Genomic DNA, 22406 nt, shown 5'->3' on the forward strand with positions numbered 1-22406 from the left:
AAGTTGGTTTTAATTTGGTTTACCTATACAATTTAAATTTGTTTGCATATAATTATCTGCAAATGACTCCTTATATTCATTTTTTGCTCCCAATTTAAAAATATATTGCTGCTCAAGTGCTGTCTTGGCTTCTCAGATCTGATGGTGATATTTGCATAGCCTGCCTGATAGAAGTGCTTTTCTCCAGAAAGGATCTTATATTGAGGTTCTCTTTGCTGTCTAGTGTCCTGATATTTTCCTCACAAGTTAGTGTATTTCTCTTCTTCTGAAAGGTGATAAGGCACCCATGCCTAGGAACAAAATACCCAAATGACAAAGCATCCAGCCAGCCTTTTTGTAATGGAGGGGAGAGAGGGAAGGTGGGGATAAAGTTTAGCAATCTTGTGCTTAATTTTTTGGGAAGCTGAACTGCAGTAATGAGTAGAAGTAGCTCCTCAGCATCACAGGAAACAGTATGCAATTAGCTAAGGTCAAAATGCTCAGGATCAATTTAGCTTAAGGCTAGAGAGACACTGAGCTAGGGCTATGGCAGTGTCACAGTCTGCAGCCCAGTTGTCTCTCTACAGCAGGATGCCTTCACTTATTTTCCTAATTAAACAACCAGGAAACCAGGCTTGTCCAGCCCTGGCTTACTTATGTACAACATATTTTCACTTATAATTATGGACTGATGTCTTTTCTCTGATCTGCTGCTGTTGATCCCCCTGAAGTCAATGCATTTAGCTTTGCCTCCTGTAGGTATGGACAAGAGTTAAATAATATATTACCTGTCCTTGCCATAACCATATCATTTATAATTTGCCACCTTTTGATACTTTTCCATTGGCTCTTTGGTTTTTACTATTTGAGCTATGTTGGCTAATTTGGACTAAGCAGACCAACCAGGTAGTTTGCCTTTGGGCCTTGTTATAAATTGATTTTAGGCAGCTTCTGGAGCTCGGAATCGCTGGATTGTCCACACATTAATGCCAGAGACTAGTTTTATGCATACTTTAGGTGGCTTAAAGTTAAGCCACTCCAGGGCAGGTTTGTGTCTGATCTGTGTTATTCAACTTGTGCTCCATTAATGTGTGGCTACTCCCCACAGATGAGTTGACCCAGATGCAGTCCTCCAGCATTCCAGTATGCAGTATTTCCTCCCCCATCCTCCTGGTCTGTGTGGACAAACTTTCCACCTCTTGAACTCTACTGCCTAGGGGGTGGTTCTGGCAGCAAGCCAACTCCCCCTTCTGCCCCCTCCAGTGGCATAACCTTCCCACCCCCAGGGGTGAAACCCTGTGCAAACAGCCTACAGAGCAGAGGCCAGATAGCCAGGCTGCAGGGCATGCATGGGTCCAGGAGTGGGGTCTGGGCAAGGTGCAGGGGAGACAAGATAGGGGGCTAGACAAGGTCCCTATGAGATGGGGCTTCTTTCCCAGGGCAGGGGAAGTAGCTCTGCCAAAAGCACCTTCCCCCACTGCTTTCACTTCCTACCCATCCCAGGAAGCGTGACCACCACCCCCACGCCCCAATTCCAAAACCTAGTTTATTAAAACGTGCAACCTTCTTTAATTTGCTTCCTCTTTTTTCTTTTTAAATACTTTTTTTTAACTGCTTTTTATTTTATCCTTCAATGGCTGACTTCTTTCATTTCACCACCCTTCCCATTTCCTTTCCACTTCCCATTACCTTTCCACCTCACAGCTTCATGTTCCTGCCTCTCCTCTCCTAGCCAAACCATCTTTCATACACTCCTACTTAGAGGAGGGACAGGAGCCTCTCCTGGTTCACCAGCCCGGGAGTGGCAACTCACAGCTGTAGCTCCTAGTCAGGCCACTGCTCACCAGCCCTTTAGTGACAAGTCCACCTGTGCAGTTGGGGACAGTCAGAGAAGGTTTTTTAGCTTTAAGGTGTGACTGCTTCAAACTCAAGCTAGCTCTAACACAGATCAGCTTCTGAGCTCTCAAAGTACAATGTGTAACAAGGCCCTTATTCAGTTCTCAGCACTGCTTTGACAACCCCTTTCTGTTCAGCTAACTTTCTGGCATCCTCTCTATGTTTCTTCATGCTGCCAATGTTGGACACCCTCACGAGAGTCCAAACCATCCTTCTGCGTCTCCCAAGAGAACTCATCCTGATTCTAAGACTGTGGAGCTTGGTTCACTGAAAGTCCACTGTGGGCTCTATAATCCACTATTCCCACTCCATGCTCCTTCTGGTCTATTGCCTGTCTGGATCCCCTATGACCTCACAAGATTTCCATTGTTCTCCCATTCTGTCATATGAACTAAATCCAGTCAAGAAGCAATTTGTTTATATGTATTAATTTGTGTAAGGGCTATTCTTAATGTAGATATACTTAAAATCGCTTTTTATATTAAACTCCCTTTATCCCACTAAGCTTCTCTCAAGAATTCAAAAGCCGTTTTTCTTAGCATGCCCAACAAAGCAATACATATTGGGTTAGGCCAAGGCCATTTGGAGGTAAAATGAACCATACATGTGAAGTAAATGAAGTCACTGCAAGTAAGGACGCTACAAAAACATTTTCAAATTACCTTAGCTTTAAAAAAATCACTTTGACTTTTAACAGATCTCAAAGAAAATCTGTACCTTCAGATGGTAGCATGCAAAATTCAAGGCAGAGTGGTCTGTTTTGGAGGGGCATAGGTAGCAGGCTTCAAATTGATCTTCCCCCCCAACTATAGGACCACTACCATAATTCTATAACATCCTTTTTCAGAGGGCATGAAAAAATATTATCTTATACAAATATTTTATGGGGCCTATTGGGCATGATGAATGCTACTGGGCATTGCTTTTCCATAGAAAAATATACACAAATATACACAATCAGACCTGTGGATCATGAAGGGCTGGCAGAAAGGCACTTCTTGAACATAAACTGTTGAAAAGCAAAATGTTCAGGCAGTAGCTAACTCTATATTCAGACCTCCAGGCTGGATTTGTTAATTCCTCGTACCTTGTGCTAGGCTGTAGAATACAGCTGATTCTCTAGTAATATTTCCCCTGGAAAGTATGCTGATCATATTCCTAACGTCATAATCTGAAACATATTTGTGTTTGTGCTAAAAGATCCTGATATTAAAGTATAAACCAAAAGATGCTTACATGATGAATTATCCCTAACATGATTTAGAAAATGTCACATGTCACAAACACAGTCCAACAATATGTAACAGGAAGGCTGCCGCTGGTAACTTAATATTAGATGCTTCCTGATTGTGTATATTAAGAGCTATGAGAGTCTTGCACACTTCCACAACTGTAGAGAGTGCTCCCAAGCCAGGAGAGGTGGATCTGAGTCTCTTCTTTGTTTCTAGGATTTTGCTGTACCTGAGATTTGGAAAAGTGGTCTGTTCCTATTTCAGAGATCGAACAGGTAGATCTGACGGCATCATCCATGGCTTGGGGCTTGTAAAGTTTTGACAAACAAGCCTTACAGCTTCCAGGTTTCTTGGTTTTTACTTTTTTTTCCACAAAGGATCACACATCCTTTGCGATCATATCAAAACTTGGTTCATGCCCTTGCTTATTCTTTTTTGCCTCCAGATATGCTTGTCAGAAAATAAGGTCCTTAGGACAGTTATTTGGGGATTTAATTCATTCTCCTTCCAGATATCTCAGGAGAGAGAAAACTAATAAGAAAATCCTTCCACCTAAAACTGAGTCATGCTGCCATTCCCCCTCCTCTCAATCTCCTTGTTTTGTCTCTTGGTGCCAGGCATTCCCCGCACACCAGAAGGAAGGCAGGGGAGAAAAAGAAACAATCTTATTCATGACCCACCATAGAGATTTCCTAAACATAACATTATATTGCTACAGTGTTGTGTGCTGCTTTAGTAGCCTGAAGGCAGAGGAGCATACCTTGTTACTCTCATTTTTCAGTGCAGCCCTTCAGGAGAAGCCTAAGGGATAATCACAGTGGGCTTGTCCAGAAGCTCTGAGGACAGAACTTACGAGTAACCTGTTGACCTAAACTTACTGGTAAGTCAAATGGTTTAATTTAGGTCTGAAAAAGGCAATTGAGAAAAATGCTAAGAATGCATAATGCTCTTATTTATTGGAAAACTTCTGGTCTGGCTCCCATCCCATTCTTAGCATTTCATGGTATTCTGGTATCCTGCATCTTGCCCTGGTCCTGCTCCCATGGAAATTTGGGGAGAAATTTCCATTGACCTCAGTAGGAGAAGGATCAGGCCACAGGTTTGGTTTAGCAGTGACACGTGGCTCTGTGTTCATGTAAACACTGACCTTTACTTGTTTTGTATGAAGCCTGGAACATTGGATTCACTAGTTCAGGCTATTGGTTTATTCTGGCCATTATCCTATTTCTGGCAATAGTGAATAGCAGATGCTTCAGAAATGAGAAAAACAAATAGCATAATGAATCCAGCCAAATGTATAATGCTGCAAAATGAAGAGGTTTTTTTTTTTACTTTTCTGCTGATCAGTTTATGCCTTGAAATACAAGATTTGATTGTCCTGTACCTGAGAAAAAATGCATAGAAATGCATAGAAAACATATTAAGAGATTGAGCTGGTTGAACATTTTCAGATGAAGAGTGCAGTTTCATCATAAAGTACTGCTTCAAAGAAAATGAATGATTTCAGCAATATTTCATAAAAATATGTGGAGTCCTTTAACATTTCTCAAGATTGATGAACATTCAATCAAAATAGTGGCTAAATTAAACAACTACTCTTGATTTTAAAAAAGAATCACAACATTTTTCATTTTCCCACTGTATCAGTTTATGATTTGTGACTGAGTTTTGTCACATGTTGCCATGTGGTATTCATGATTAGATGAGTATACTGGGAGATAAGTACAGGGAAACCATGTGATTAAGATCTATTGACCTCTAAATCACAGAGCATGAATTGGTGCTTTGTTTGGAATGGATTTTTCTGCTATGCCTGGGATTCATGACCTTATAGATTATCTGCTGGTGTGAGGTTTCCCATAGGCCTGTTGGGTCATACTCTTGTCTGCACAGCCAGATATTGGGCCGGTGTTGGTTTCACTTGAATTTGCAACTGCTCTGCTCGACTTCTTGTTATGTGTCAGTTTTGAGTAGGCTTTATAGGTTGTGGGTCTGATCATCTAGTTTAGGGCTGTTAGGCAATTCCAGGAGCAGAGCTAAGGTTTTGAAAAGGGGTTGGGGCAGAATGATCACTGCCATGGTAGTGTGATCAGTGGCGGAGAGCAGAAGCAAAGACCGGAGCCCTTGGCTGCAGAGAGTTCTTGTGCATGCACTACATAGTGAAAGGGGGCATTACTGCAACTCTTCAACTCCCCCTGCCCTTTCCCCAATCTGCCCCTTTCCTTTGCACATGAAACATTGTACGCAGGAACTAATATGGCTTTTGGACTGGTCTGTCAGTGAAGAGCCGTGAAGAGGGAACTCCTATTTCTACCCATAACACAGGTATGAAAAGCACATGTTTCTGCTGTTCCATCTATCTTCCTTCAGAGATCAGTTTAGGGATAACAGATATAGTTTTGTCTCTTTGCTGAATTTCCCCAGTCACTAAACTAAGGCATTCCTATAATCCCCTGAAAATTGTGGCCTGGGTGTCAATTGAACCAGTGGTCTGGAGGTGAAAAATTGTCTAACCTATTGCCACTTACAATTCCATTATCACAGGGGTACATCAGTAAATGTGCAGAGAAGAGAATGTAAATGAGTCTCTCACTCCCTCCCCCCCTCCATTTCCCTTTTTCTCTCTGTGGATCTCTGAGACTGTCTTCTCTGGCAAAATCTAATATTCTTTTATCTACTGTACCATTTGTTATCATAAGAGGTCACCTGATATGACCAAAATAGCCTAGCTGGACATAGGAAAAAGCAGGGTTGAATTATATATTTAGGACTTTGGCCAGAAGACATAGGTCCCAAGCTTATACAGAACCAAAATAGTTAGCTGCTATATTAACCTCTCTTGAAATTCCTGAGTAAAGGCCATGTTGACAATGGGAGAAGGTGCTGCAGATAAAAGGGAAGCCTATTGAGCTGTATCATATGTTGAAGGCAGGTGCAGATTTACACAGAATGAGCCACAGAATCAGCAGGCATAACCCATTCTGCTATGTCCACCCCCAGAGCGAACAATGGGCATATAAAGAATCACATCTATTCAAGTGCTGCTCCCTCCTATAAGCAGACAAAACTCTTGGGGTAGAGGCAATATCTTTTATTAGACCAACTAGATAGTTGCAAAAAAAAAATATATATATATATATTTGTTTGTTTGTTTGTTTGTTTACCAGATTTGGGGCCCAAACGCTCTTCATCAGCCATGAAAAATTCAAAGTTTGTAAAATTTCTCCCAGGTAGAAATGAAACTTCATATTGTACAGGAAAACTAAAAGATAGTGTGGTTCTCCTGGGTAGGAAAGTTCATTTGTAAAAAAGCTGCACTGTGATTATGTAAATTAGGCTCAAACAAAGTCTGGAGCAGGTGTAACAAGTGGGCATCCCAGGGCCAGTCCAATCGTTGGCCCACCCACTTGTCTCTGGGTAAACTGCCTGCCTACTTCACCTGCCACACCTTAGCTGATACAATTAAAAGATGTCAATAAGGTGGGAGGCTATCCATTTACTTGCCCTGATGCCAGGGGCTTTTATACACATGGCTCTGACCTTCCCTATACCATGTCCCATGCCTCACAGATGGCATCCATATTCCTCCAGTGCCTCACACTATGCTCTTCTCCTGTCCATTGCTCAGGGCTCCAAGCCCCCACCCAACTTAGGGCTCCAAGCCCTCCCCTGCCTCACACTGGGCTACAGTTCCCTTATCACCTCTCCCCAGGAGCTTCATGCATAGCTGCTCACAGGCTCAGGGTCCCGCCCAACTGGAGCCACACACTCAGCTCCTTAATGCAGCCTCAAAACACACAGTGCATTTGGGTACTGTCTCAGGCACCTTTACTTGGCCAGGACCCTGCCTCAGAGCTTACAGTGAGCCTAGGCTCTTGCTTTGTTCTTTGGGGTGTGCTCCCCTAGCCTTTCCCCTCCATAGAGTCACCCACCAAGGCAGAAGGGGTTGAGGCTTTCTGGTGTCCCATACTCACCCTTCATTGTGCAGACCCCAGGTACGGCATTTCCTCGATACTGCCCCACCACTGGCAGTCCCACCACACCAACCAGTCCCAGCAAGGTGTCATTTTAGGTCATGCCCCAGGACCAGGAGCCTTCAGCCATCCCCATTGCTCCTGCCCTTACCTACAAGATGTTGTGAGCAGCAGCTCCAGCCAGGTGGTGTAATCCCAGCTGCTAGCAGCAGACTGATGGCTTTGCTGCTCAGGGCCTTGCTCTTTAAGTGAACAGCTGGGCCTTGTTCCCAATTGGGCCTGATTGGGAGAATAGCCAGCTGCAAACTGCTTTCCTGCTGCCCACGCCCCTAGAAGTAACAAAGCACACCCTGTTATTTACCTCGGGTGTCCAATGGCATGAAGATTACTGAATTTTGCATCTTTTTTGTTAAGTTGTTCTTGTTGTACAGGAGAACTAGAAGATGGTATGGTTCTCCTGTGTAGTAAAGTTCATTTGTAAAAAAGCTGCTCTGTGAGTATGCAAACTGGGCTCAAACAAAGGCTGGAGCTGGTTGTTTATCTCAAGGTGACCTATGGTAGACAGGATGCTTAATTTTGCTATTTTCTTCTTACATTGGGAAGTTTTCATTTCAAAATGGCTAACTATGGTATCTTCCATGTTTCAGAGATATTGGTTGTAGCCATGTTGGCCTAGAGCAGGAGCGGGCAATTATTTCAGGTGGAAAACCGCTTGCTGAGTTTTGGCAAGCAATCAAGGACCACATGACAGGCAGCCAGGGGCAGATAAATAATAATTTTCTATATTTTTAGGGGCCCTGCAGGCCGGATAGAATGGCCTGGAGGGCCACATCCGGCCCACAGACCACATTTTGCCCACCCCTGTCCAGAGGCATAGGCAGGGACATAGGTTCCCTCCTATAAAAACTTATTAAATAGATATATGGCAGAAAATAGCATGCAGACACTCAAGGTGTTTACAGACAGAACTGAAAAAAAATATTATAAATAATATTCACAACCAATGGTCCAGAGGAGGGCCACCTGCATGATCCGGGGACAACAGGGCAGACCCTACAGTGAGAGACTGCGGGACCTGAACCTATTCAGCCTCCACAAGAGAAGGCTAAGGGGGGACCTGGTGACTGTCTATAGACTCACTAGGGGGGACCAGAAGGGTTTGGGGGAGACGCTGTTTCCCCTAGCGCCCGCTGGCATAACAAGGAGTAATGGGCACAAGCTGATGGAGAGGAGGTATAGATTGGACATCCGCAAAAACTACTTCACAGTTAGGGCGGCTAGGAGCTGGAACCAACTTCCAAGGGAAGTGGTGCTGGCCCCTACCCTGGGGGTCTTTAAGAAGAGGCTGGATGCCTACCTGGCTGGACTCGTTTGAGTCCCGTTTCTCTTTTTGGGGTTTTTTGTTGTTCTCCCGCCCTGGCGGGGGGTCGGGCTAGAAGATCTACTAGGTCCCTTCCGACCCTTAATCTATGAATCTATGAATGTTGGCATATTTTCATTAATGAAATCATATCTGAATTTGTTTGTATTACTCTGCCAGCTCTGTGAACAATAGATGTTGTGCCGAGGCAGAAAACACTTCTGATTATGAAGATAAGGTGTAACAAGCAAATATGTGCTTTAATAAGAGGAATTAATCTGTGGTGGGGAGCAGGGAATGGGCAACCTGCAGCATAGGTGCCACAAATGGCATGGGTAGCTTGTGTGTGTGGCATGTGAAAAACCCAGGAGGAAGCAAAAAGCAGAGCAACAGATTAGGCTAGGGAAGGCTGGGGAAGGGGATCAAAGTGGCACTAATGGAGGGCATGGGACTCACCTTGTGGCATGCTGTGTTGAAGGAGGCTAAGTGGGCTGAGTTCTAGCTTGCCATTCTGGTGGGAACCGTTTTAGGGGGCTCAGTGTGATTACGTGTTGACAGAAATAATAAATAGTTTCACAAGTAGGACATCTACACGTCCTGTTCAACCCAAGCAGAAATGGCAGTCTGGGCATGGCAGCAGGCCACAAAGACTGCTCCCTGATTGGTTTCCCATGACCTGATTGCTAATTTGACTGGGTGAGTATTAGTGCCTGGGTTAATACTATAGAACTGCAACAGTTTTGTTGTGAATGTGGCAGGCCGTGCTGGAGGAGAGAGAGGGAGGCTCTGAGTGAGCAGAACAGAGAAGGGATTAATCCAAAGAAGGACAGAGTAGAGTCTGAAGAAGAACCAAGGGAACTGCATTGGCATGGTAAAAACTGTTTAGAGCAAAGCAGTATACTGTGTTGTTTGAGACATCAGCCCTCTGACCTCCACCCCTCTTTCCCCTGCACCTCTGAAGAAGAAGACACCAGTTTGGCAGTTGACTCCAAAAAAGGTGCTCTCTGAGGTAGGGATACAAGAATGCTTGGGAAACCAGGGACAGAGACAAAGCAAGATCTCAAAGCCAGATGCTTTCCCTTTGAATATCCAGACCAGGACTGGCTTCAGAGGATCCATCAAGAGAGGAAGACTGAATATGGCCTCTTCTTGGGGAGTCCTGAGGCAGAGCTCCCATGAAAGCAGCATGATCCATGACATACCTACCACAAAGATTGGCCCTCAGTGATCTAGGTAGTCAAAAGTTCTTCCATCTTTTTAAGAAATGTTGCTTAAAAAATATTGAATTAAATAGCAAAAAGAAAGAAGTTTCTCTCCTTTTGATAAAAAACTACAGGAAGCTAAAATCCTCCAGGGCCTTAGGACTTCCAGACAATTCTATAGTCCAGTATGTACCTAAAAGAGGTTTTTCACTGCTATGCTCGGCATGGTATACCTGAAAGTATGTGAGGACAGAATTCAGCTACAAGAAAAGTTGTCAGTATTTTGCCACAGCCCTTAAAATGGAAGTAACCCCCTGCCCTCTAACCTAGAGCTTCCTCAGGGTGAAATCCTGGCTTCTTTGAAGTCCATGACACCAAGATTTCCCCGAAGTTTTTACTCAAGCAAAGGCATGACTGAAATTCACTATGCCAGAATACAGGCTAAGTAAAGATTTGGCATTTGTCCCTTGAATTAAGAAGGCTTGTGGTACTCTGTGGGTGTGTCTACATGTTCATTAATATGCAGTGGTTACTGCACATTTAATTTAGTACTTGTATAATCAAGTACTAAATAAATACTCAGTAACCAGGGTTACTGTGCAGTAGCGCTAGTGAATGCCTTTTTAATAATGCTACTGCGCAGTGGCATATTAGTACTGTCCATGATGCAATGCGCTACTGTGCAGTGTTATTAGGCTACTGCTCAGTTAGCGTCTTGTGTAAACATGTTCTGTATCTCTCTTGTATTTTGCTCACTTGAATACATAAATCCTAAAATATGTCTATTTACATACCGGATTGCCTTTGAACCCTCTGAGCAACTCCTAAAATCATTCAGCAATCACTGAAGGAAGCACCAGGCAAGTCCCAAATATTAGTATTCTCATCTTCCCATGTTCCCAGCTGGGGGCTTTTTCTATTAAGTTTGTATTCTTTTAGAATTTTAAATACCTAATTTGCTACATACCCTACTTTTTTCTGAAGCGAAGGAAAGAAGGGCTGTCATGGGTATTCACTGGACCTAAATTACCTGATGATTTCCATTCTAAACAATCATATTGACTTCACTAGGATAATATGGATTATTAGTCGATGCAGCATTTGGCCCATCAGCTCTGCCCCGTTTAGAGGGACTGCTCTCTGTTGAATGACCAGGCATAATACGATGATGCTGGAGCAAATTCTGGAACATAATCATACATCTGTTTTCCTATTACCCGCCCAAAGTGCTTTGTTCATAAAGACATGGTTTATGAATTTGCTTAGTAAAAATATGTGCAATTTTTTTTTCAGTACACCAGTTTTACTTTCTGATTCATATAGAAAATATGTTGTGACAGTGCACTATGTATTCAAGCTTATCCTTACTGGTAGTAAAATGCAGATCAACTTTGAAAGCATATGGAGTGTTGCACACATGCACATCTTCTGCAGGATTGGCAAGTGGTGAATGTGCAAAGACTAGTCCAGCAAAAGAGAAACTAAGGCCCCTTCTACACATTACAGGTATTGTGCAATTAACTGGTTAATTGTACAATTACCTTAAGACCAGCTACATGTGCAAAGTACTTATCACACAATAAAAAGCTCTAACAATCTATGAAGTTAGATCTCAAAAGTGTGTACTAACTTATAGCTGGTTGCTTTTGAGGTTTAATTTGTATATGTAGCAGGGTCTCCTTTTCAGCTAGGAGGACTGTCAGCTGATAGGGGTCCCAGGGGTGCACCATGCTGAGAGTGAAACCCCCAGGTCCAGGGGATCATGGCTGTCATGATCCCCAAGGTTCAGGGGTGCGTGAAACTCCCAAGCCTGGGGGATTGTGGCTGGTGTAATCCCCAAAGCTCAGGGTGTCTGAAACCCCTGAGCCCTGGGGATCATACCTGCCATGATTCCCAAGGCTCAAGGGTACATGAAGCCCCCAGGCCTATAAGCACAACAGGACTGAGAGTCCTCAGTGATCCCTATGGCATGTGGTCCCCATGGCTGACAGCCCTCTCAGCAAAGTGGAAACTGGCTTCTTGCTGATGCAAGGGGAGCTCAGGATTGGGCTGCCCATACACTGCCAGTAAGGTGAATTTGGATCTAATGCATGATCCCACAGTCGCGCCTCCTGTCATTCACCTGTGGCATAGCAGGAGGAGTGATTGTATGGATCATGCATTAGATCCAATTGCACCTTCACCTGTGTGTGTAGAGGGGCCATAAGAGTAAGGTCTAATTCTAGTCATTTCAGAATAATACAAAAGAATGGAATTAGGTCAAGGCAAGGAACAGGCAAAAAGTAAGAATCCCATTGTAGTGCATTTGTGCAAACTCTGCGTCCTCTCTCAGTCAAGGTAGACAATTGTATTTGCTACAAGATCCAGAAAAGGCTGAGGCATATAAAGAGTCCATGCCATATTCACTGATGGAAAGATGCAGAGTGCCAGGTGGGTAGAGTGAAATTAAGATATGTATAAATTAAGACCCCTATTCTGCAAAGAGAAACATGTAAATAGACTGTCGGCGACTCCCCTCCCTTTGCCAAGATATATGCCCTTCATTTCGTCAGCTCCTGTGAGGTTGATAGATGCACTGTGTGGAATGAGTATCAGATTCCAGCCTTTAAGCATAGTTCACTCAAATCATTTCCAAGGGATTCATGTAGTTTTGGTCCTTTCCATGAAGCACAGGGGGACCAATGTGACAACCCTACAGCAGTAAAAAGAGGAAAGAGACTTTATCAGCAATACCCAAAACTGAGTTGCATTAAAATGATAGGTTAGACTGACAGTCTGTCTATTAAGATTCTAAAAGGTACTGAGAATTGGAAAAAATATATATAATTAAAAAAAGAATTTTAAGACTGTGGTGGCTGAAGAGAGTATAGGTCCCCAAAAGTCCATTTCTCTCCTTCCAGCAGAGTTTATCAGATATATTTTTTATAGTTGTCTCTGAACTATGCTGCATAGTGCATATCATAATTCTGTTGCCTGGAGGTTACAAAATGAAAAGTAGTAGAATTTATGTGCTGAGCAGAACAGGTATCTGGCAAAGAGTATTCTGGATTCTCTACTCATACTCTAAATGCCTTCTGAAATTGGAGATGAGTACGGTTCTGTGAAGCTAGGACATTTATATCTCCTTTGCTAATACTGCTATTTGAAAAGATTCCATCTATTAAATAACAAAGTGTATTTAATAGAAATACACACAAAAATAGTGTGAAGAATATGCATAATTATTTGCAGGACTGAGACCTTAATGTTGGTGATCAAGGCAGTGCAGAAAAGTTTTTTCACTATGGCATCAGGCCAATGGACCATCTTCCACAGACTTCCAATGTGTCTTTAGGCTAGACACTTAGATCATATACAAAGTCTATTAGATTCATTTGCATTATTGATTTTAATGGGTTTTGGATCCAGCTACTTATCCCTCCACCTTTCAATACTTTCTCTATAGTAAAGAGATCATGCTAATCTCCTACCCACAAGGCATACAATGCTGCTCTTGATTGTATGCTCTCTCTCAAGTACATACAATGCTGCTATAATAAGGTGATGGATGATACACAAAAGGCAATTAATAAATTACATTTAAAAACAATTTCTGTCTCAAGACTAAATAAAACATCTTCTTTATTGCCTCAAACTCTTTAAATTCCAAAATGATATTGTAGCATGGAAAGCAAATGCACAGTAATACTGTGGGCTACTTTTCAGGCCATGCTGTTATGGTTTCTATCACTGCTTGAAAAGTACATGAATACAAAGCACTTTTAAACATTCCAAAAATCAATACAGAAGAAACAATGGAAGCACATTTATTCTTGTATTATTCAATGTCAGTGTTGCTGAGCTTTGCTTGACCAGATGTTGCAGAATTTCAAATCTGTTCAGCCATCTCTGTTAGCAAAACCATTCTTCTTTCACCAAAAAGAAAGACAAAGAAGCTTATATTATTTACAAGAGGGCTTTGATTTTCTGAGGTTTTTTTGTGAAAGATAAATTTAATACATAAATTAATTACCAATAATATAACTCATCTGAATTTTTTATAATAATGGCCATGGCTGCTTGCATGAATTATTTGTACAATATGGAGTTGCTTTAAAATGTTTGCCCAGTGTGAATTACTGTTTCTATAATTTTACTTTTGAATTCATGTTTTGAAACATGAGAGCTAAAGATAAGGAGCAATCTTTCTGGTAGAGGCTGGAAAAGTTTAAGTCTTTTTTCCTCTCTGTGTGGTAGTTTCCCTTCTTTTTCTTTTCTTGGACAAAACTGACAAGCAGGCATTGTCCCTTTAGCGAGCTCTGCAATATTACTTTGACCCTAACCCATCAATCTGCCTCAATTGGATAATGATCTGTAATCACTTTCTTTCAGGGGAGTCTATAAATTTGCCAAGGCCCCATTCTTCTCTGAAGGACTCCTTATGTTCACTCCCATTTGTGCAAATGCTCTCTCTTTTACAGCACTAAATAGCCATGCACATGGTCCATTCTATTCAGAGGCACCAGGCTGTTCACTGTTGATTTTCCATGGCTCTGCTCTCTAAAAGGAGGCTAAGCAGTACATGCCAGGGCTCCATGCGGTGCAGGCCTGAGCAACACCACTTCAAGAGCAGCCGCATTTCTCATTAAGACTGACCCATCATTAGGTTGCTTTGTGTTAACTCTTGTAATCGATGAGCTTACTCTGTAGGGTGAAAAAGCTAAAAAGGATATGAATGAATTGGTGTTGGGGAGGGGGGGAGAGGGAAGACTTTAAACCAAGTTAACAGACAAACCCACCTCCTTTAAGACTTAGAAGCATACATTACTAGTAAAGCTCAAAGAAGCCTGCAGGGTTCCGACCCTACAGCCATTTCTTTGATTATTCTACAAGTAATTCCTCAAATATCTATGTGCTGTCCTAGTTATTGGAGCCAACAAATAGAATAAGCATGAAAGGAAGCTTATATCCTCCTACCCCAGCTGACTTTCTTCTTCTTCTTATAGAGGATCGAAGGCTGAAGAGAATAAAACTGAAGTTGGGTAAGATTCAAAGGAAAGTTCATGGATATATATAGCTATATATCCATATCTATATCTATATAATCTATATCTATATAGATATAGATAGATGTAGATGTAGATATTGATATCTATCTATACACACACACACACACACACATATATATAGAGAGAGAGAGAGAGAGAGAGAAACCACTGTGCATCATCATGAGATTTTTGTATCTTTTGTGGAGATTCCAAAATAGTTTGTAACATTAAAATATCAGGGGAATGTTTGAACTGCTATAGTTTGGGGGAAATTGCAGTTTAGTTTTTCTTTTTTAATTTGAAAGTTGTAAACTAAGCATTCAAGTCTGCTTTCAGTTCATAGAATAAAACTAAAGAAACAGGGGAGCAAGTTAGGTACTGGGTAAATGACGAAGTTCCCAATATTTAGATGGCTCTTGCCACTAGATTGCTAAAGTTGCTGTTCCCAAGGTTCTATTGCAAAAAACATGCCAAAACCCACATGCTGATTGAAAATCAGGTGAGCAATAAGTGACTCAGTACATGACTATAATAAATGCCTTAGTGAATTCAGAGGCTAATCTTGTGGGGGTTGGATGGGAATACCGTAATATTTTTAAAATATAGTAAAAGTTTTGGAGGATGAATTGCCAGGGTATAAATAGTATGGTTGGAGTGTCATAGCCATCATGGCTTAGGGAATGTCAGAGATAGGGTAGAGATAGGGCCTTATAGAGATGGGGCAAAATCCTGAGGAGCTCTTGCCCTCTTGAGGGACTTTCTAGGAGAGTGCAGGAGCATCCTGCCATGGAGGTATGTGTGCCCTTTGGTGGGCTCTTACAGGGTGTGATGTGTCCTGTGGAATGACTCTTGTAGTTGTGTTAGGGGCTTCTGAGCAAATGGTGGCCTAGAAGAATTATGTTTTGCTCCCCACCCCATATCTATGCCCATAGGCAGATCTAGGATTGTGAGAAGGGGAGGAGATGGCATGCTCCATCATCACATATAAGCACAACACATATTTTTCTCCAGTTAGAAAGAAAGTAGAAGCTTTATTAATATGCTAGGGGTCTAGGCCTGTATTATTCAGTTTACGATCAAAGCAAAAACAAATATATCTTTATTGGAATCTGCATTAATTTCCTATATCATATACCATGTATAAAAAACCACAACAAACTAGGAAACAAATAAAAGAGGTTTCTGTGCCTGAGTTAATGTTCACCTGACTTAACTTTACCATATCTGAGCCAATGTTTTTAGCTAGAGTTAAAAACAGTCTACAAGGCTGTGAAATAGGAGCTATATTACCAGGAGCAGCTAACTTACAGAAGAATTGCAGTAGAAAATATAGATCAATTAGTACAATATCAAGGCCAATATAAAGGACAGAGAGGGTTGTTAATACCCATGGAATGAAGAGTTTCGAAGGAATCACGTAGATTATAATGAGCTATAAAATCAATTGACTCCCTTACTTCTGTTTGGATAAAAATGTTACTATCATTGCTGAGCAGCTGGTCTATGCCTTGATGAGAAAATACATGCCAGACAGAGAAAAATAAGTTACATCACTCAAAATGAGGTGAGCAAGGGTTGATGCCTCTATTTATGCAGGGGCTTGCAGAAAAACACTAGCTCCTTGGGGTGAGCGAAACAGGCCGTATTTGATTCGGATTTGGATTCAGCCTGAATAGGGGACAGTGATTCAATTCGTTGATTGAGATCACTGTCCCTGATTCAATTTGGCCAAATCTGAAGACTCAATGCTGATACAGAGAATCAGTGATTTGGCCATTGACACAGCTTTAAATGTTTTGTTTACATACCTTGAGGTACCAGGTGCAGTTCGTGAATGCTTCTATGGTGAGGCAGATGGAGCATCCCACAGGCCTGGGGGGGGAGGGTCGTGTGCTTGATGGGGAACCTGGAAGTGGACTGGAAGTACTTCTGGTCCACCTCTGGGTCTGCCAGGCAGCGTGCAGGGACCCCCCCACTTTGCCCTGCCGGCTTGGCGGTTGGCCTTGGGGGGACCCTGGGTACCCCGCTGAGACCCAGGAAGCACCAGTCACTGAGCCAGGGGGCGTAGGGAGCCGCCCCATGCTCCTGTGGGACACTCCATCTGCCCCACCATCACAGCATTCACAAACCACATGGTACCTTGAGGTATGTAGAAAAAACATTTAAGCTGTGTCTATGTCCGAATTGCCAAATCTTTCTCTATGAATAAATTCGGAGGGTTCTGATTTGATTCAGAGAGATTAAAGGGTCTCCTGATTTGATTCATATTTGGAGATTTGGTCACCGAGTTGGGCCAAATGTTTGCTGAATTGAATCATGGACCGAAGCTTTGCACAGCCCTAATAGCTACCCTCTGTGCAGGTGGCCTGTTAAACATGCACTGTTCCTTGGGGTGATTATGTCCATCATTTGTCTACCATGTGCCTCATGTACGTGGGGAAGGAACAGACCTGACACACCTCAAAATTCTGGGATTATGTTTTTAACTGGCTTTTGTATGACACACTCAAGGAAGTGGCTACATGAGAGAGGGCTACCATTCTTCCCTCATAGCAACTGTACAAAAGGTAGTCACAAGTTTAGGTCTTTATTACAAAATGAAGTGGTCAGAAGTCAGGAAATGCTGGCACCAAGGTCATCTGTGCAACATCAGTTCTTCCCCCTTGGTCATATGGAAGACAATATAGGCCAGATCCTCAGCCAAGTGCAAACTGATGTACTGACTTCAATATAACAGGGTCAATGCACTGATGATCTGGCCCATAACCTTAAATGATGTAACTGTATGAAATACCTTTAGCTAGGCAGTACACAGAGCATTATATTGGTATTTATATTTATTCACTATAGTTACATAACAAGCAAATAGCAAATAATATATATTTGCTCTACTGACTGTTCAACATGTTCAACTATTTCTCTTTTGGTAGACACAACTGCACCATCGATCACACCCTATCTAGACTTTCACATCAACTTGATGATGCAAATACAGTACCTGTGCCATGCCAGAACTGTAAAAAAAAAAAAAAAACTGTTGTGAAAATGTTATGCATAAATCTGGTACTATTTTCGGAGTTAGTATCTGCTGTGTGTTTATTTCTTTGAAATAATCACAGAACAGAGGTACCCAGTTCAAACAACAGCTGCTTGATGTGATGTCTTCTGCTTGCATTTTACTTCAGTTCTGTCTCACAATGCTTTTCATATGAGGTTTCATGTTGCTGTCAAAGAAAAAGCCACACAGACTCATTTGATTCAAAACAGGGATGCCTAGCAATGTGTTTCTAGTGGTGGTCAGTGCTCTGAATAAATACATGTTGGGTTTTGCTTTGTTTTCATTATAGTCCAGATTCCAAATGATAAGCATCTCAAAGGTAATTTGTTTCCACTGTGTTAAAAATTCCATTGGAAAGTTGCCTTCCATTGTAACTTATTAAATGCTTAATTGATATCATGTAAGAGAAAGCAGCTAAAGCCCCTCTGGTCCCTCTCAGGAGCACAAGTTAACTCCAGTGGAGCCAACAGTGTTGCCATTTCCAAGTACTTCTGCAGTGTTCTAGTAATTCATCAGTGTCATTGGCACATGGGAACTCTCTTGTTTGTAAAAGCCTGCAAGGGATCCATGTCCTACTTTTCAACAAAAATCACAAAATCAGATTTCAAGGTGGTCAAAATTATGGAAGTATACAAGAAAATAATTGGCTAGCCTTTTCTTGACTGGGGTTCTAATAAATGGAAAAGCTAGAGGTGAAGGACTCAGATGGGAAGGTGACTGTTTCCTCTGAAGCACCTGGATAATTGTTACGCAAGCACATTATCAGCATGTCAGTATTATAGTGATGGGTATGGTAGAAAAAATAGACATATAATGGAAATCCTTGTGTAGGTGGGCAAAAAGAGCATGTAGGGGTAGGTTATGAACCTATCCTGTCCTAGCATATCTTCACTGACCAGCATGTTGGGAGGAGTAATTTGTCTGTGTTCAATCTTTACATATCCAGAAAAGTGTAGCATGTGCATAAATGGCTTTCTTGTATTCTTCAGAAAATTTGATGCGAGGCCACTGGGGAATAAGTTTTAGTTTGTCTAATGACTTGTCATGGATGCATTAGGAACAGGCACAGTCTGGCCCTAAATTAGCAGCATCACAAAATACCTCATTTATTCCTGCAATGTATTTATGGCACTTTTCATTAAAATGGCAACTCAAAGTGCGCAAAACACTTCAAAGATAATTGTTTTGTTCTCCTTGCAGTAATGAAACAGACAAAGCCAACTGAATTGTTTAGGGCTCTGGGAAACCCTGCATTAAGAATTCAGGTTTCCTCTTTCTGATCATGCTATACTGAAGTGTTAAAACCATGCACAAAAATGCACAAAGAAGTTACATACGAATACAGGGACAGATACATCTTATCAATCCAATACAGGGATTTGAGCCTCTTCTTTTCAGAGAGAGGGGGAAATAGGATTGGAAACAGAGAGAACCTGTATACACAGAGGGTGCATCTACATGAGATCTTTACTCAAGATTAGAGCAAATTACTGTGCAGAAAACGTCATTGTCTAGACATAAAGATGCTTTCTGTACAGTAATTTGCTCTAATCCTGAGACAATTTGCTACCTGTAAATATAAGTAGCAAATTTACTCGGGAGTAATTACTGTGCAATACGGCACATGTAGATGGCTGACCAGGAGCAAATGTGCCAGACAGACAGCAGGGGGCGGGAGGTTGGTCCCTGCCTCCAGGAGCTGCCTGTTGCTGGGGTGGGCTCTGCCACTGGAGCCTGGGCAGGACAATGTTCCCCTGGCCTGGCAGCAAGGAGCTCCCAGTCCCTGCGCCGCAATCGCAGAGCCAGGGCTGGGAGATAAGAATGGCAGCCACATCAGATAAGTTGGCAGCCACATCAGTTTACAATATTTATTAAAATGGTCTATATATTTAGAAATATGCAGAAAGGAAGGTTTGGGGTTTTTTGTAAATATGACTACTGGGAATATCTTAAAATATAGCACCTTATTGCAAAGCTATAAGCTATTTCCTTCTCTTTCAAGGTATCATCTACCGGGTGTACAGGATATTCCTTTTTATATAGTAGTAACAAAAGATATCAAAGTAAAAATTCTACCCTCTGTTCGATCTCTGTAATCTATTCATAGATTCATAGATTAAGGGTCGGAAGGGACCTAGTAGATCTTCTAGCCCGACCCCCCGCCAGGGCGGGAGAACAACAAAAAACCCCAAAAAGAGAAACGGGACTCAAATGAGTCCAGCCAGGTAGGCATCCAGCCTCTTCTTAAAGACCCCCAGGGTAGGGGCCAGCACCACTTCCCTTGGAAGTTGGTTCCAGCTCCTAGCCGCCCTAACTGTGAAGTAGTTTTTGCGGATGTCCAATCTATACCTCCTCTCCATCAACTTGTGCCCATTACTCCTTGTTATGCCAGCGGGCGCTAGGGGAAACAGCGTCTCCCCCAAACCCTTCTGGTCCCCCCTAGTGAGTCTATAGACGGTCACCAGGTCCCCCCTCAGCCTTCTCTTGTGGAGGCTGAATAGGTTCAGGTCCTGCAGTCTCTCACTGTAGGGTCTGCCCTGTTGTCCCCGGATCATGCGGGTGGCCCTCCTCTGGACCCTCTCCATGTTGTCCACATCCCTCTTGAAATGTGGCGCACAGAACTGGACACAATACTCCAGCTGTGGCCTGACCAGCGTCGCGTAGAGGGGGAGGATCACCTCCTTGGCTCTACTCGAGATGCACCTGTGGATGCATGACAAGGTCCGGTTAGCCCTGCCAACCATGACCTCGCATTGTTGGCCCATGTTCATCTTGGAGTCTATAATGACCCCAAGATCTCTTTCTGCCTCCGTGCTCTCGAGTAGGGAGTTCCCCATTGTGTAAGTGTGCTGCTGGTTCCTACTGCCCAAGTACAGCACCCTGCACTTGTCCGTATTAAAACGCATCCTGTTCCTGTTAGTCCACTCCTGTAACCTATCCAGATCCCTCTGCAATCTCTCCCTCCCTGCTAGCGTGCTCACCTCCCCACAAATTTTGGTGTGAGGTTGTGCAAGTGTCACTGACTGGAATTTTATTAAGCAATTCAGCAGATGATCTAACCAGAGCAGAGAACCTACTTGATTAATTCTTTGCTTCACTGGCTCAAAAGGGGTAAAAACAGTTAAAAATCACTGTTTGATTGCCTGCTCTGTGCATGTCCTCTCATAGCATCTGATGTAGTATTCTTGCTTCAGAAAGCTTATGCATCTCTGGTTTCAGTTAATCTATAAACTGCATCTCTACCCTGCCTTTTACCAATAGTCAAAAATGTCATGCAAATGCGCAGGTATGATTTAGAGCAAGGCCATCCTACTGGTGGTCCACAGGCCTTGTGGCCCCCACAAAGGACTAATCTGTGATCCTGAGGCTCTCACCCAGCTGTTATCCCAGCAGCCAGGGTCTCCATGCTTCCCCTTCAGTTTCCACTTCCTGCACCTGCCCTAGGGGCCAGAATAGCATGGTGCAGCCTACAGTGCTGGGGGAGCCCACTGCACGGTACACCAGAGGAAACTGCAGCTAAGGAGCTAGCAGGGAACCCACATGTGTGGTGCAGCAGTGGGGAGGAGCCAGGGGGAAGCCACCTGTGCATGTGGTACAGTTGTGGCAGGGAATTGTCTGCATGCAGGGTGTAGCCAGGGAGGGCTGGCCCATGCAGCTTTCACTGTTATGGCCCTTGTGGTGTGTAGCCTCTGGTGGTGTGGCCCACATGGGCTGTGGCCCTTGTCCACTTAGACATTGGACAGCCCTGATATACAATATGCTGGGATCTATGGATGCCTATAGATGTACTGATTCATGTTCTAATTAGAATGTGTTAGAGCAGACTCAATGAATCCAGCATTGCCTCGCTGTCATGTGTACTGAGCCCTACCCCCCACATTTTAACATGTCCATGGGGGCGGGCACTTGAACTAAAGCTTGTCAAATGAGTTTTAGTTAAAGCATCCCCACGCCCATTTCAAAATGCAGAGGGGCTTAATACATGGGACAGTGAGCTGTTTTAATTAGAGCGACTGTCAGGGAACCACTCTAATTGAAATGGCCCCTCTCCACCCCTGAGCACGTGTATAGGCAGTCTATTATATTAAATAAAGTGATACTTTTATTTGCATGGCCACATATGGACAGAATCAAGCTTTAAAATGTCAACGGTATTTGCAAATTTGGACTGTAAACAAATGATTTTTGGTCTTGCATACAGTGGACATCATAATCAAATGGAGCATGTAACTTTGGGTACCACTTCAATATTAATAGAAATGGCAAGTCTGATTTCTGTTTACACTAAGATTTCTTCACAGTACTCTGGAAGCATAACTTTGTTTTGCAATTTAATGTAGTCTACTTTCAAGCCCCTTTACAATGCCAGAATAATGTATACAGGTGTTGTTGTAAAGAAGTACTGGGCCTCATACATGTGCAGTGAAGAGATTGTACCTTGGTACAGGATTTGTAAGTGGAGTTAACCACAGCTTTTTTATCACAGTAATACTTATTATTATATAATACACATAAGAACATAAGAATTGCCATTTACTGGATCAGACCATACATCCATCTTGCCCAGTATCCTGTGTCACACAGTGGCAGAGAGTGGATGCAGAAAGGGAAAGGGAACATGGTATGACCATAATTTTTTCCACTGTTCCTCTCCCACTTGCAGCTACAGCTCTAACTC

The 22406-nt window shown here is 42.7% G+C and overlaps 1 long non-coding RNA gene across 1 annotated transcript in view; it reads left to right on the top strand.

The window, feature by feature from the left end:
• Positions 1 to 3809: 3809 nt before the first annotated feature.
• LOC109299337 overlaps positions 3810 to 22406 on the top strand; it is a 38418-nt gene continuing 19821 nt past the window's right edge. The window contains exon 1 of the long non-coding RNA XR_002097817.1: positions 3810 to 3987. This is a non-coding gene — a long non-coding RNA (uncharacterized LOC109299337). The remainder of the gene's footprint in view (positions 3988 to 22406) is intronic.

The sequence above is a fragment of the Gavialis gangeticus genome, unplaced genomic scaffold, assembly GCF_001723915.1.
Source record: "Gavialis gangeticus isolate Ggan-Ray unplaced genomic scaffold, GavGan_comp1, whole genome shotgun sequence".
NCBI classification, from domain to species: domain Eukaryota; kingdom Metazoa; phylum Chordata; order Crocodylia; family Gavialidae; genus Gavialis; species Gavialis gangeticus.